The sequence below is a fragment of the Vespa mandarinia genome, chromosome 6 (genome assembly GCF_050613455.1).
Source record: "Vespa mandarinia isolate Hongniang chromosome 6, ASM5061345v1, whole genome shotgun sequence".
NCBI classification, from domain to species: Eukaryota; Metazoa; Arthropoda; class Insecta; order Hymenoptera; family Vespidae; genus Vespa; species Vespa mandarinia.
The window spans coordinates 6,384,024-6,398,102 of record NC_140815.1 but is presented as its reverse complement, the minus strand read 5'-3'; the positions used below and the strand labels follow the sequence as shown (position 1 = coordinate 6,398,102).

General features: G+C 34.3%; 1 protein-coding gene across 5 annotated transcripts in view; it reads right to left on the bottom strand.

The window, feature by feature from the left end:
• The window catches only part of LOC118440794 (uncharacterized), a 166,672-nt gene that overhangs the window by 118,985 nt on the left and 33,608 nt on the right, over nt 1-14,079 (bottom strand). The gene's annotated exons all lie outside the window — the stretch shown is intronic.

The window sequence follows — 14,079 nt, the reverse complement described above, 5'->3', positions numbered from 1 at the left end:
GTAAAAAATAAATGAAAAAAATAGACGAATAGAAAAATATATTATATTTGTTCGTTGAATCATGGATACTTCTATCGTTTTTCTCGATTTACAAAAAGATTTATATAAAATGGGCAACGTTCATAGAAGAGAATTGAGTTTCAACGATTCACGAAATAATTTATTAAAAAAACGATTCAATATCTCGGATATACTATTTCTTTTTTCTTTTTTTTTTTTTTTCTTTTTTTTTCTTTTTTTTTTTTTGAACCCTCATCCGATTTTTATTTAACAGCCGAATACAATGTGAAAATGAATATACGGTGAATTAAGTACACGCGTGTTTTATAACATATCCTATAAGGATTTGTAGTACATTATATGTACAAACTTTATATACTCTCAATTATATATATATATATATATATATATATATATATACTTTTTTTTCTAGCTATTTGTATGAAGTAGATAGGAATATTAAACTTTCTCTAGCGATATGAAATTGACTGGTATGTTATTCTTGATTGTCGGTGTACATGCATACATACGTATATATATATATATATATATATATATATATATATACACATACACACACACACACACGCATGCACGCACATACATATATATATGTATATATATATATATATAACTATGGATAAAAACGGAAAGTAGGTTAAACGAAATGGATTGAATGAAAACTGGAAACGTTGTTTTCGTGATGTTTCGTCTATCGAAGCAACGACTAAAATGGAACACGGCAAATAGGAAATAAAATATATCGAAGATAAAAGCTTCCGCTATTGGATCTACGTTTATGAAATATAAACTTTCTCTCTCTGTCTCTCTCTCTCTCTCTCTCTCTCTCTCTCTCTCGTGCATAATATCATTTAACCATTCGCACCAATTTCAACGAACAATCGAAGCCAATGAACAATGCATGCGATGAACAATTTTCCAAGATATTCAATATACCGTACAAATAATAGGTGCCTCAGCAATAGAATGTGCAAAAGTTAATGGAAAACATGGTGGATTTTGTATGAAATAGTAATTGAGTATAATATTTCTATATATTGCATAATGTAAAGTATGCATCATTTTGTGTATATAGTCCTTGTGACTGCATTTTTTTTTGTAGCTTACAAAAAAAAAGAAAAAAAAAAAAAAAATAAAAAAAAAAAAAAAAAGAAACATATCGATAGAAAAAGCCCGTGGGATATTTCGCGATCGAATCGCGTCTCTGTTCGAACGCGAATAAAAGTGTATCTTTATTTATTTCTCATGTAATACACAAATATACACGTACACATATAATGTATATCTGGCCGGATTAGATGGTCGAAATAGGAAATATATAAAATCTAATAAAGATGAAGGAATATCTGCGGCGTGATATATCTTAATAATTTTTTTATATTAATCGCATGATCGTTATTCAGAATCGTATTATGCGAAATTAAATTAATCTTAATTAATTATTCTATATATTACGTTAAACCAACTCCGTTATGTAGTTTTAGCCATATATATATATATATATATATATATATATATATATATATATATTACAAATATTTACGAATTTTCAGAACGATCGAAATAATGAGAAAATGCGTACATTCTCGGATAAATTATAGCCATTAAATAGTCACGAGAGGAGAGTATTACGGGCGAAATAAAAATTAAAGAGAAATATCGTCCTGTCGTTGTGCCCGTTACCGTGACACAACGGACTCATTGATATTTTCGAAAAAAAGCAAAAACAAAAAACAAAAAAAGAAAAAGAAGAAGAAAAAAAAAAGAAATGAAAAGCCCCACTAACCATCGTCTACCATCGAAGGAAAAAAAGAAAAAAAAAAGAAAAAGAAATAAAATGAAAAGACAAAAAAAAAAAAAAAGAAAAAAAGAAAGAAAGCAAGAAAGAATGATAGAAAGAAAGAGAAACAAAATAAAAAGGATTAAACTCGACAAGTAAGTCGAACGCTAACACGTTTTCATATCAGGGCACGTTTTCATACGCTCACACTGGTTAGTTTTGAGAATTATCATTCGATCTATTCGCATTCATATTCAAAACGAACGACACACGTTCTATCGTAGATGCATAATAAGTTATTGATGGAATTTCGCTTTCTGCCATGTGAAATTATATATGGAAATTTGACCAAGCCCAAACCGGTCATCCCATAGTTCACCAGAATGAAACGTGATCGTTGAACAAGCCCTTTTTCAACATCTTCTTCATCATCGTCTAACTTCCATTAACTCCATCTTCTATTAAAAATCGTGATCAGCGAGCGAAGACAAAGACGATTGAATTGCCTCCATTAAAGGAAGCTCGTAATTACTGTGCTGCTGCTGCTGCTGCTGCTGCTTTCGTCGATATCGAAAAACGATTTAACTTAAGTAGAACCGTTCAATTGTTCTTCCTTCATTCTAAACTTTTTATGTACTTTTTTTTACCTCTTCGAAATACCTACTTGTGTATCTAACCACCTCTTGTATGACAATTACTTTTCTTATGGATTTTTTTTTCTTTCTTTTTTTTTTTTTTTTTTTTTTTCTTTCTTTTTTCGCATAAAACGTAATCATAATATAATATCTTTTAACAAAATCTTATATGCACTTTTTTTTTTTACCTTTATATGATTTTGTACGATAAAAAGGGGACGTTCACCTTCTGTCGGTTAGAATACATAAATCTACTATTCCATCTCTCTCTCTCTCTCTCTCTCTCTCTATCTATCTATCTATCTATCTATCTATCTATCTATCTATCTATCTATCTCGTTTCTTTTTTTTCTTTTTCCCCTATACAAAAGACATCTCTTTTTCGTCGTACAAAAGATGAACCACCAAGAGGTTAATCCTTTTAATATCCGACGTAAAAAAGAAGATAAATCATGATGAATTTATTAAAAACGAAATGAATTTATTAAAACATAATTTCTACCAGTTCTCGACAGTTCGACTGGTATCGATTTGTCATCGACATACGTACGCATATACATAGATAACCGGTCCTCGAAAGTACATAGCTTTCTCTTGAATCTCCTCAGTGATTTTCTGTGAAGAAGTTCTCACGAAGAGAAAAGTCCTTCAAGGGTCGATCCAGTCAAGAAGAGCTTTCACATGCATAGAATGCTAGGCTCTCTTCGCGTTCCAGCTTTGAACCGATCCAATGTCAAACCAGCTGTCCGGTACAACGTATCCCCTCGTTCTTCTTTTCCTTTCTCTAAAATTTCGTCGTCTTTCTCTCCATTTCACACACACACACACACACACATGTATATATATATATATCGAGTTCATGCCAAGTGACCGCTCGAACCACGGCATGTTCCGCTTTGCATTTCACAAAATGGTACAAAGGGTATGCGACGATAGAGAGTTAGATACAAGAAAGAAAAGGAGATAGAGGAAGGATAAAAGTGAGAGAAAGGAAGAGAAAAAGAGAAAACTGTGGTACCAGGGAAGATGGTACTCTTCGGTGTTGATGGGATGGACGCGCCTCCGCACTTTGAAAAGCTATCAAAGGCAGCATGCCGACGAATCTCTGAAGAGCGTTGCTTACCCAAAGGGTCCCCTTGCTTTTCGAGAGGTCTTCAGAAACGCAGCGTTAGAAGCGCAGAATATCTGCCGTTTATGTCTACGTTTTGTCGCCGTTGTTTATATCGACCGACCAACCGACCGACCGACTCACTCGTTCGTCGAAAGCTTCGCAAAAGCTTACCGAATATTCCACTCAGAGATTCGCATCTCTCATCCTTTTAGAAATACCATCCTTTTCTCCCATTTTCTCCTCTTACGAGCAACATGAACTTTTCCTATAGGATATATTATTCCCGTTTGATTATATCTCAACGAACAAAAATAGAACACAAATTTTTGATAACTTAACTCCTAAAATTTTCTGGCTTAACGAACCTTAACGAGTTTCATTGTTAGAACAATGCATGTTCGTATGCCATAAAATCGATTACTTCAAAGTTCGTTATATAAAAAACAATTAAACAAAACATTTTAACAGGCTATTAAAATTTTTCCTATGCACTAATTTAAGAGAAAAGGATAAAGATAGAGAAAGAGAGAGAGAGAGAGAGAGAGAGAGAGAAAGAGAGAGAATGAAATGTTAAAACATTGAAAGCGAATAGAGAGAGGTTGAACGCACTAGATCAAGAGCTCCGAATACTTGGCTGTACGGAAAATTATGATCCACTCGGATCAAATCCTAATCCTATTCTTGGCCGGATAAGATCCTCGGAGTTGCCATGAGCGTTTATCAAGAAAGTTGAGAAAAGAGAGGTACTGGCATGCTTTGAGAGCGTCGTCGAGGGTAAAGAAACTAGAAAGAAAGAAAGAAAGAAAGAAAGAAAGAAAGAAAAAAGAAAATACGAAAAAAGTCGATAAAATCGTCAAGAAAAAGAACAAGTGTGTACTGAGTAAATGATCGTTGAGCTAAATTTTAATTTAACGTGAAATCGAGCTTCACTTTTTTCCGTGTCTATGATAAATTTGTATGAACTTTAAACTATGAAAATACGAAGGAAGAACTTGATTACGAAGTAATGTTTGCCGTAGCAAGAGCACATTTATCGAAACGAAAATTCTATTTATTCGTTTAGTCGGATTCGTTCAAGCGTCGAATACGTGGCCTATTCGATAAAAGGGAATTCTACTGGCATAACTCGAGAATCGTGAGACGTGTCTTGTTCATGACAGTAATATCGATATATGTCGGCTAAATAGACAGGATAAAGGGGCTGACCGATTCTTTGAGCACGTTGTTCGTCCAGTTTAATAAAGCAAATAAAAGTTTAAGCAAGTACGAACGAGTAAAAACGAGTACGAACGAGTACTCGAGTATGAATGAAATAGCAAAATTACTTATGTCTCATTGACATTGTTTCGACTTTCTTTGAGGACAATCATTGAAATGATAATAAATATTATGAACACGAAGTTGTTTAACTTTTATGACCTACGAATAAACGCAAAACTTTTGCAGTAAAACATAAAGGTCGTAAGATATCTTCTTTTTGTGGAAGACTAAACTAAAAACTTTACTAATATTGCGCGTGTGTATGTGTGTGTGTGTGTGTGTGAGAGAGAGAGAGAGAGAGTGAGGAGTCTGAAATTACTCGAAGGGAAGAGATGTAATTTCGTTTTCTCGTTTGAAATTCTATGATTTCTTACTAGAGACTAACATTTAATCAAACGAAAAGAAAAGTAAAAATAATGGGCCTGAATGATTTTCAAATATTTATTCCAATGTAATTTTCCGAGATGAAATTAAAAATCAAGAATAACACCTAAGACCCATCATTTCACAGAGTGAAACGGTGAGAAAAAGGTTCGAACGGTAATAGATTTGAATTAGGAAGGGTAAAGGTTCCTTCGAGACGTGTAATTCCAATCGATTACGTAAGAACGAGATATCTATCGGTCGATCGATAATAAATTACTTTCAAATTAGTTATCGAATTTAAAATTAAATGCCAGAAAGGAAGATGGTGCTGGTAAAAATCGATTTGATGAAAGAAAAGGTAAAAGTGTGTTCTTTTTTTTTTCTTTTTTTTTTTTTTCTTCTTTCTTTCTTTTTATCTTAGCTTTTATGTAATCCATGGTTTTACACCATAGAGAAATAACTATAGCCAAGGTGGCGCCGCAAGGCCACGCATTAAATCGTGGTTATTAAAATATAAATTCGATAATGTAAACGCCAGCTTAATTAAGTTGAAATATAGCAGCGGCCGTCGTCGTCGGAAACTCGCCATTGGCCGACCGCGCCTCGTATACTACCAGCAAAATGGATTTAACTTGCATCCTAGACTTCGAGCTTTGAGCTCGTTCATGCGCACGTGCGAAGAAAATAGAATTAGAGTAAAGTAAAGAATATAGAGCATGTTCTGATACATCCTTTAGATGTACGACATACTTATAAATATAATATATTTAGATTACATTTTATTTTTATATTCTCTCTCTCTCTCTCTCTCTCTCTTTTTCTCATCCATCGAAAGAGAAATCTATTTAAAAGTTCGTCGTATTGTTTCGACAGCATCAATAAGGCTCTCGCTTTATCCGGGATCAAGAATCCGTTTAAAGCGGATTCGGTGTTTTATAGGGAACAGACACTATAAGTTTATCTTCGCGTAAACGTTCTCTCCCATCGAACAAAGGAATCGATATATAATCTACTTTGTTTCTCTTTTTTTTTTCCTCTTCTTCTTCTTCTTCCTCTTTTTTGATTATATCTATTACCTTTAACATCATCCCGTTGTTAGAAACTTGAAGTAATTCCCTTTATTGAAAATAAATCGAACTCGGAGTTCGAAAAATGTAAGTTAGTTTGGATGTTTTGTTTCATTTGTTTTTGTTTTTTTTTCTTTTTCTTTTCTTTTCTTTTCTTTTTTTTCTTTTTTCGATGCTGATGTTTCGTCGGAAATACCATTTTAACGAGGTCGCATTCGAACGTACTCGCCTCCGTATTATCTTGCAATAAAAACAGGCTCCAACAAGGGCACCTCCTGTCCTGCTATGAGAAATGCGCGAAACGTGCTACGAATGTGAGCTTAATGGGAAGAGGCAAGAGTTAGCCTATTTATAGAGAATACCGCCTTCATATAACGTAACCCGATGCAGTTTCCGGAGATTTTGGACAATGTCGCATGGTCCCTGCCAGATTGGAGCCGTCGACAGAAACTTGGACGAGGGTAGTAACTCACGTTGGCCGACGTTGTGGTGTTACCTCTGTTGATTGTGGTAGTGGTGCTTTAGTATTGCTAGGAGTATCATCGTGTATGTACGTATATATGTATATATATATATATATATATATATATATATATATATATGTATGTATGTGTATTTTCGTTCACAGAAGGAACACGTAGAAATGTATCGCGACGAAACCGGGCGGGGACGAGCCAATTGTATCGCCCTTGGCAATTCCACGGGCTCGTAGCTAATTGTTCTTGCCACCCAGCAAGTTACGAGCCGCTTCTGAGCGATGACGAGAGCCTGAAATTGTTCTTGCCCATCACGTGATATCCTGCGTGCGTGATACTTGCACCTGGATACATGGATACGTTCACGTATCACTAGCGTGCCTTGTTAACCATAAATGAAAAACGAATGATATTTCAAGAAAGAAAAAAAAAAAAAAAAAAAGACAAGGATGGAAAAATTTTAATTGGAACAAATACGACTTCGGTACGTTTCCATTATGATATATATATATATATATATATATATATATATATATATATATATATAACCTTTAATATGAACCATTGAAATGTAAGACTATCCAAAATTTTTCTTCCCTATACGTATATATTTCCATATAGTATATATAAAATAACCATAGAGTGCATTTTGCATCGACGATAGAATTGCATCAAGGATCAAAGATGTAATATATAATTTTATCGAAAAACATTGGACGAATCGAACTAATTAACTAACGTAATATAAATATATATTAATTACCTGCTAACAATCGTCACTATTTTATATTTGAATATGCGTAACGATACTTGGATTTATTACTTTTGCATTCTCTCTGATCATTCACTTAAATTAATTATATAAATTTTTATAATTATCGATATACCTCAACAATTATCAGGATATACCGGTGGAAGATTGGTTTTCTTCTTTTTTTTTTTTTTTTTTTTTTTTTTTTTAAAGTAAATGATCGAATCAAAATTGTCGATCATTAAGTAAGCCCTGTATTATATTCTCTTGATTAATTATTTTATTTCGAATTAATTTATTTTCAATTAACGTTCCGATTTCTTGTTTTACTTTTAATTAAATTAAAAACATAAAAATTATTATATATCGAATATGATGGCTATATCGAAATAATTTTCAAATATTAAATGTAAATAATAATTCAATGTAAATATGTAATACGATATGATTAAAGATAAATAAAATCGAAATATTACACGCAAGATTTTTGGGCCGAAGTGAAAGTCATATTTAATGAATAATTTTCATTACTAGTTGAGGATGGATTATAACAAAATTATGGTGATTACCATATGGTAATGGGATTCATCGAAGGACTGGCAGCAGTCACGTGGCAAATTATCATGTTCTCTAATCCACATTCGGCCAGTACTCCAATCCTATCTGTCTCGTATTATGCATGCACACATGTTCATGTATATTGGAATACCATAGAGAAAAGAGTTTATTTGCTATAATTGAGATCATTAGATGTATCCAAGATCATATATATTTAATAGAAAAATAACATTCTTGACATTGCCGAACAAATATTTAAGATGCAAACTAACTATGCCTCTAATCGTATGATTTAATTTTCAACGTAAACTCATTAATACACATCAGTTTTATGGTAGTTTAAAGAGGATTAAAGGATGACCACATCGTTGTGAGTAGGCATTTTGGTATATGTTTGCATTACTTGATTTGATCCCTTTGGTAAAGATTGCTATATATATATATATATATATATATATATATATATATATATATATATATATATATATATATCACTTATTGAGAATCTTCTCCCTTGAAGAGAGAAACTGCTGATCTTATCGAACTATATTCCAAGAAAATATTATACGATAATGATCGAATCAAATCTCTCTACTCGTCAAGATTTCCAAATATTAAACAAAATCTTGTTAATATCATTTTACGTGAAGAAAAAATTCGTAAAAATTTCTAAAAAATTTGATAAAATAGAATCGATGGAATTAAATTGCATTGACATCTACATTATACCGTATACATGTATGTGTATATCGAAAATAATATAGTACATCGTTCTAAGAGGGAAAAAGAGAAAGAGAGAAAAGGAAAGAGAAAGAAAGAAAAGGAGAGAGAGAGAGAGAGAGAGAGAGAGAGAGAAGGGAACAGTCGAAGAGAGAAGACAAAGAGCTGTGGATACGAAGAGAAAGGAAGGGATAGGAATGCAGTGGGATGTTGGGCGTGGAGACAAATTGTTGAACAGGGCTTGTGGTTGGACGTACACATGTTCGCCAAAGTTGGGTTACATTTAGAAAACAGGATTACAGTTCGCTTCACGGTTCTACTCGGACGGTGAGTACGGTCGAAGACTATGAAACTGCAATGCACCTGCACATACTGCGCGCAGGTGGCTTTCAAGGACTCTGTTTCTCTCTCTCTCTCTCTCTCTCTCTCTCTCTCTCTCTCTCTTTTTCCGCAGCTTTGTTTCCGTTTCTGCTGTTGGGCTCGGTGGAAACTGCGATCGGCCGACCGCAAAATCAACTATAATCTGTGCTTCTCTTGCTTCTCGTTCGTTTTCTCACCTTCGACCGATTGTTTTCCTTTTTCTCCTTCTCCTGCAACGGAGCAACGGATCGATCGGTAGTCCACGAAACGCGGTTTTGACAAAAAGAAATCCGATGGACCGGATGGCAAAACACGTAGAAAAATATTCATGAATTGGCAAAAGTGATGACGTATTGAAAGGACTATGTATCAAATAGAAGCTCTTTCGTACATTTCCTGTAGCGTAGCCGTGACAAAAGCAAACATCACGGTTCATCTTGTTTATTCATTCTCGACGAACATTTTCGATTTCTATATATTCTTTACACATTGACGATGCGCTCGTTTATGTATGTGCATGTATCTATGTTATGTATGTACCTATATATAAAAAGGAAAAAGGATGAAGCAATGTTGGAGCTTTTGGAAATGTTTGAACGAAAACTTATATACGATAGGAATACACATACACACATATATATAAATAAATATATATATATATGTATATATATATGTATGTATATATAAATGTTACTACATACAAGCAGTTATATTTATACTAATATACATGTACTTATGTTGGTACCTACTTCGTTGGAAAACGAATGACATCTTTATTGGTTTGTAAGCTTCTAGATAAAATATTTAATGTATCAATATTTTCGGAATCCTATTTTCAAAGCTGCAATCCGAGATCGGAAGTTCTAAAGAGAAAGAGAAACCAGTAATCCAGCATAGATTGAAAGAAAAAGGAGAACTACGGAGAAAAACGTTGCAGCTTTTCGAAAGACACGAAAGCTTCTCTATTGGGAACTTACGTGCGACAGGAAACAGCTGCAACATCCGTTTTCTCTTGATCCAGGCCGATTCTTGTTACAGCTTTACGAGCAGCTTGTTCCTCTTACTTTTTACGGTCTCAACTTATTCGACCGAAACGGAAGTTCTTTCAAGAAGAGGCTTGCGTGTAAAAATTATTGGAGCTTTTCGAGTTGCCAAAATTCGATTTATCCTGACGTAGTATAGGTAATATTGAAAAACTATACGAGTTACTACAAAGTCTATGGGTAACTTTGTTTCAAAGGAAAAAAAAAAAAAAAAAAAAAAAAGTAATGAATTAATAAAATAACTCCAATGCATATTTATATATATATATTTTTTTTTCCCCCCGTTCATTGTGATACATCAATCGTTACTTTTTCTTAACTTTCATAAATTTCTTTATACAATGACACTGGTGATCGATCTTGATAATAGATCGTAATCGTCCTGATTTTTAACGATTATACGTAATGAACTTTAAAATAGAAATTAAACGAAGCCAAAACTTATCTCGGTTTACGTTAATTAATTAAAAATATTTAGAAATTGAATAGATGAGTTTTGATACGAATCGATATCGGCACTGTAAAGCTTTCCTTCTTTAAACTTATCTTTGAGCTATCTTCTCTTACTTTCTCTCTTTCTCTTTTCCCTTCTTTTTCTTCTTCTTTTTCTTTTTCTTCTTCTTCTTCTTCTCTCATACTTTTATATGACTACGAGGTCGTGTCTGCGTTTCACTCTCTCGCACGAGTTATAGAACGACTCTCCATCTCTCTCGGGTACCCTTGTTACTCGCCGTTAATTAGAGTACAGCCTGCTACTGACGACAACTAACTGCAAAGGAGAGTCTTCCCTTCCTCCTACTAGCGGCTCTTGTCAACCTTCTCCCCCACTCCCCCTTTCCCCTTTCCCCTTTTACTCTTCTATCCCTGTATCCATCCTTCTTTCACCCTTCTTCCAAGTATTCGGGTTTCTCCACTTCCGATTCGACGAATCGTCTACACGACATTTGTGGTTAAAATTATTCCGGTGAATCTCCGGTAACATTCGTGATGGTCCTTCCCTTCGTTGAAAGTCCAAACCTCCGAGGAGGACGTAAATTTCCACGGCAACATCAAACCCACGATTAGAATCAACGGGCGAATTTAGACGAAGGAAAATCGTTTTCTTCCGTACAGGACAGTATCATCAACTAACTCATCTCATTGACGAGTTACGATCCAAAGTTATCGCGTTAAATTTTTACGATGCCCGGCGTCGCCGTTCATTCCGAGTAATGCCATTTGACGTTGAATGATCAATGACGTTTTCTCGTTCTTAAATGATTGTATCATGTAAAGAATAATTCACCGTTGTCAATCTTTCTCTTTTTAATTTTCTAATTTTTTGCGATTAAATTTCTAAAGAAAGAAAAAAACAAAAAAAAAAAAAATAAAAAAAAAAGGGGGAAAAACAAATCGAAGAGAATTAACGTCGCTATATAACGTCCTTTTATTTTATTCAAATTAATATGCGTAGATATTTGATATATTGTTTCTTAACTCGATTGCAATTATGTTTTTGCGTTATGACGTTGAACGTATCGACGAAAAAATTGAGTTACTTCGTGCACGTTTCACATTGATTCTCACAAGTCGCAAAGCCTCGTACAGCTTTTGGAAAATATGATTACTTGTCGATCTTTGCTACGTGAATCGAATGTTCATATCGGCAAGATTTGTTGAAGTTAACCGTTCTGACACGATCTTTCTCCTTCCTTTTCTATACAAACGTCGTACATCCCAGTCAAGATACGATAATTTTATTTTTGAATCTCGTCTACGTCTTCGTAGTGATGCATATTTTTCTTATGAAAAAAAAAAAAAAAATATATTGGTTCGTTCAATCGTCAAAGAGTTAAACAATTAAACGTATATGTTTATGTATAAATATATATGTGTTTTTATGTTATGTTATTACGTAAATAATAAAGTAATTAGTAAAAAGTAAATTTATATATATATATATATATATATATATATATATATATATATATATATGTTATAAATACATAAATATGTATAACCTTCCGAAATATGCATTTAGTTTGATTTATGGAACGACGTGTATTTTCAACGATACATCCTTACAAAGTAAAGATATACCATCAATATCCTATGACTAATAGTCCACGTATCGACGATCCGTCCTGAACTTTTCTACTTACGTTATGAAAAAAAAAAAAAAGGAAAAGAAAAAAAAAGAGAGAGAGAAAAAAAAGAACAGAAAGAAAAAAGGAAAAGAAGACAAAGGAAAAGTCCAATTTCGTTCGAAGATGTAGAAACGTTTTTCGAGAAATCTTTCGCGACGCGTTTTAAATTAGTACCGTTGTTGGTTTATAATACGAGCCAATGAAATTTCTATTTTCATTCGTCAAAAATTCGATTGTTCGCCATTAAATTTCGATTCGTTCGTTAATAGAAACACGAAAGATTGGAGAGAAATAGATAAATGTACATGCACGTACAATACGCAAGCGTACGTAGGAAGAAAGAGAGAGAAAGTGAACAAAGCTGTGATAATTTAATGCATTGCGAATTTGTAGCCGAACGATCGAGACGACACGTTGACTACGATTGAATCCGGACTTGTCGTAAATTTCTACGTTTGTTCGAGAATATCGAATCGCGCCAAAAACGTCAGCGAGGATTTCATTATCGTACGAGCTGAGATAGATCGTACTAGAGAGAGGATGACATGAATTCGCGTTTCCTCTCTCTCTCTCTCTCTGTCTCTCTCTCTCTCTCCTCTCTCTCTTTCTCTTTTACTCACTCGTACTTGCTAAAATGAATATCTTCGTGGATATCGCGCAAATTGATCGTCTCGTTGCCCGTCGAGAACCGAACGACTCTTCCTGATTAAAGCTCGCGAACGGAGAACGCTTTTCCTATTTATCAACGGCACGTGTTGCCGTCTGCCACTTCGAGCCTTCATACTGAAGGATGGAAAAGAGCGAAAGGAGAGAGGGGGATGGAAAAAAGAGTAGTTGAAAACGGAACGGGATAGGGATAGGGGTAGGTTATATTTATTATCCTATCAAGTTCCTCTCGCACTCGGTTCGATCTATTAGAGAGAGAGAGAGAGAGAGAGAGAGAAAGAGAAACGTAGATGAGATTGTTTTTAAAAAAATGAAAAAAAAAGAAAAAAAGGAGAAGAATAATAATAATTCTCTTCTTTTGCTGAATTTTTATACATACGTATGTACGAAAACAGAAATTCTCGTATTATACGAGAAAACGTGCTGACGACTATGTGGAATTTGTCAGGAGGAAATCTGAATTCCGTGGACGTAGTTGTTAATCGTTTTAACGCTCGTCCTACAATTTGTTGGACGCCCTTCGATGCTTCTCTCTCTCTCTCTCTCTCTCTCTCTCTCTCTCTCCGTCCTTCTCTTTCTCTTGCTCTATTTTCTCTGTTCTGAACGTACTATGACCGAACAAAGTTGATATGCCATTAGTTTTAGTCGTTTGAGAACTTTCGGCCCGTTGTAGTTCGTTAATTGACACAATCAATTCACCGCTTGGTTCTCGTCTGTTGTCCTCCGTTACTTCGATCTCTCTCTCTCTCTCTCTCTCTCTTTCTCTCTTTCTCTCTCTCTCTCTCGCTCTCTTTCTCTCTTTCTCTCTGTCTCTCTCTCTCTCTCTCTCTCTCTTTCTCTCTTTCTCAGAGCTTGCGACCTCGGGAGTTTGTAATATTGATCCACCAACTGAACCGATTCTTTTTGTTGCTTCACGTAGCCGAGACACGAGGAATTTTGCGTTATATTTCATCTCCTCTCGCCGGAGTGTTTTTCATTCGTGCGAAAAATATCTCGATGCTTTAAATGCGTCGGCGTCGCGTCGAAACTTCAGTCGAGTCACATTTGTTTTTAAGTCGACGCAATCCGACGTTTGGGTAAATTGATGAAAAAAAAATTTAAAGAAGGGAAAAAACAAAACAAAAAGAAAAAAACGAAGA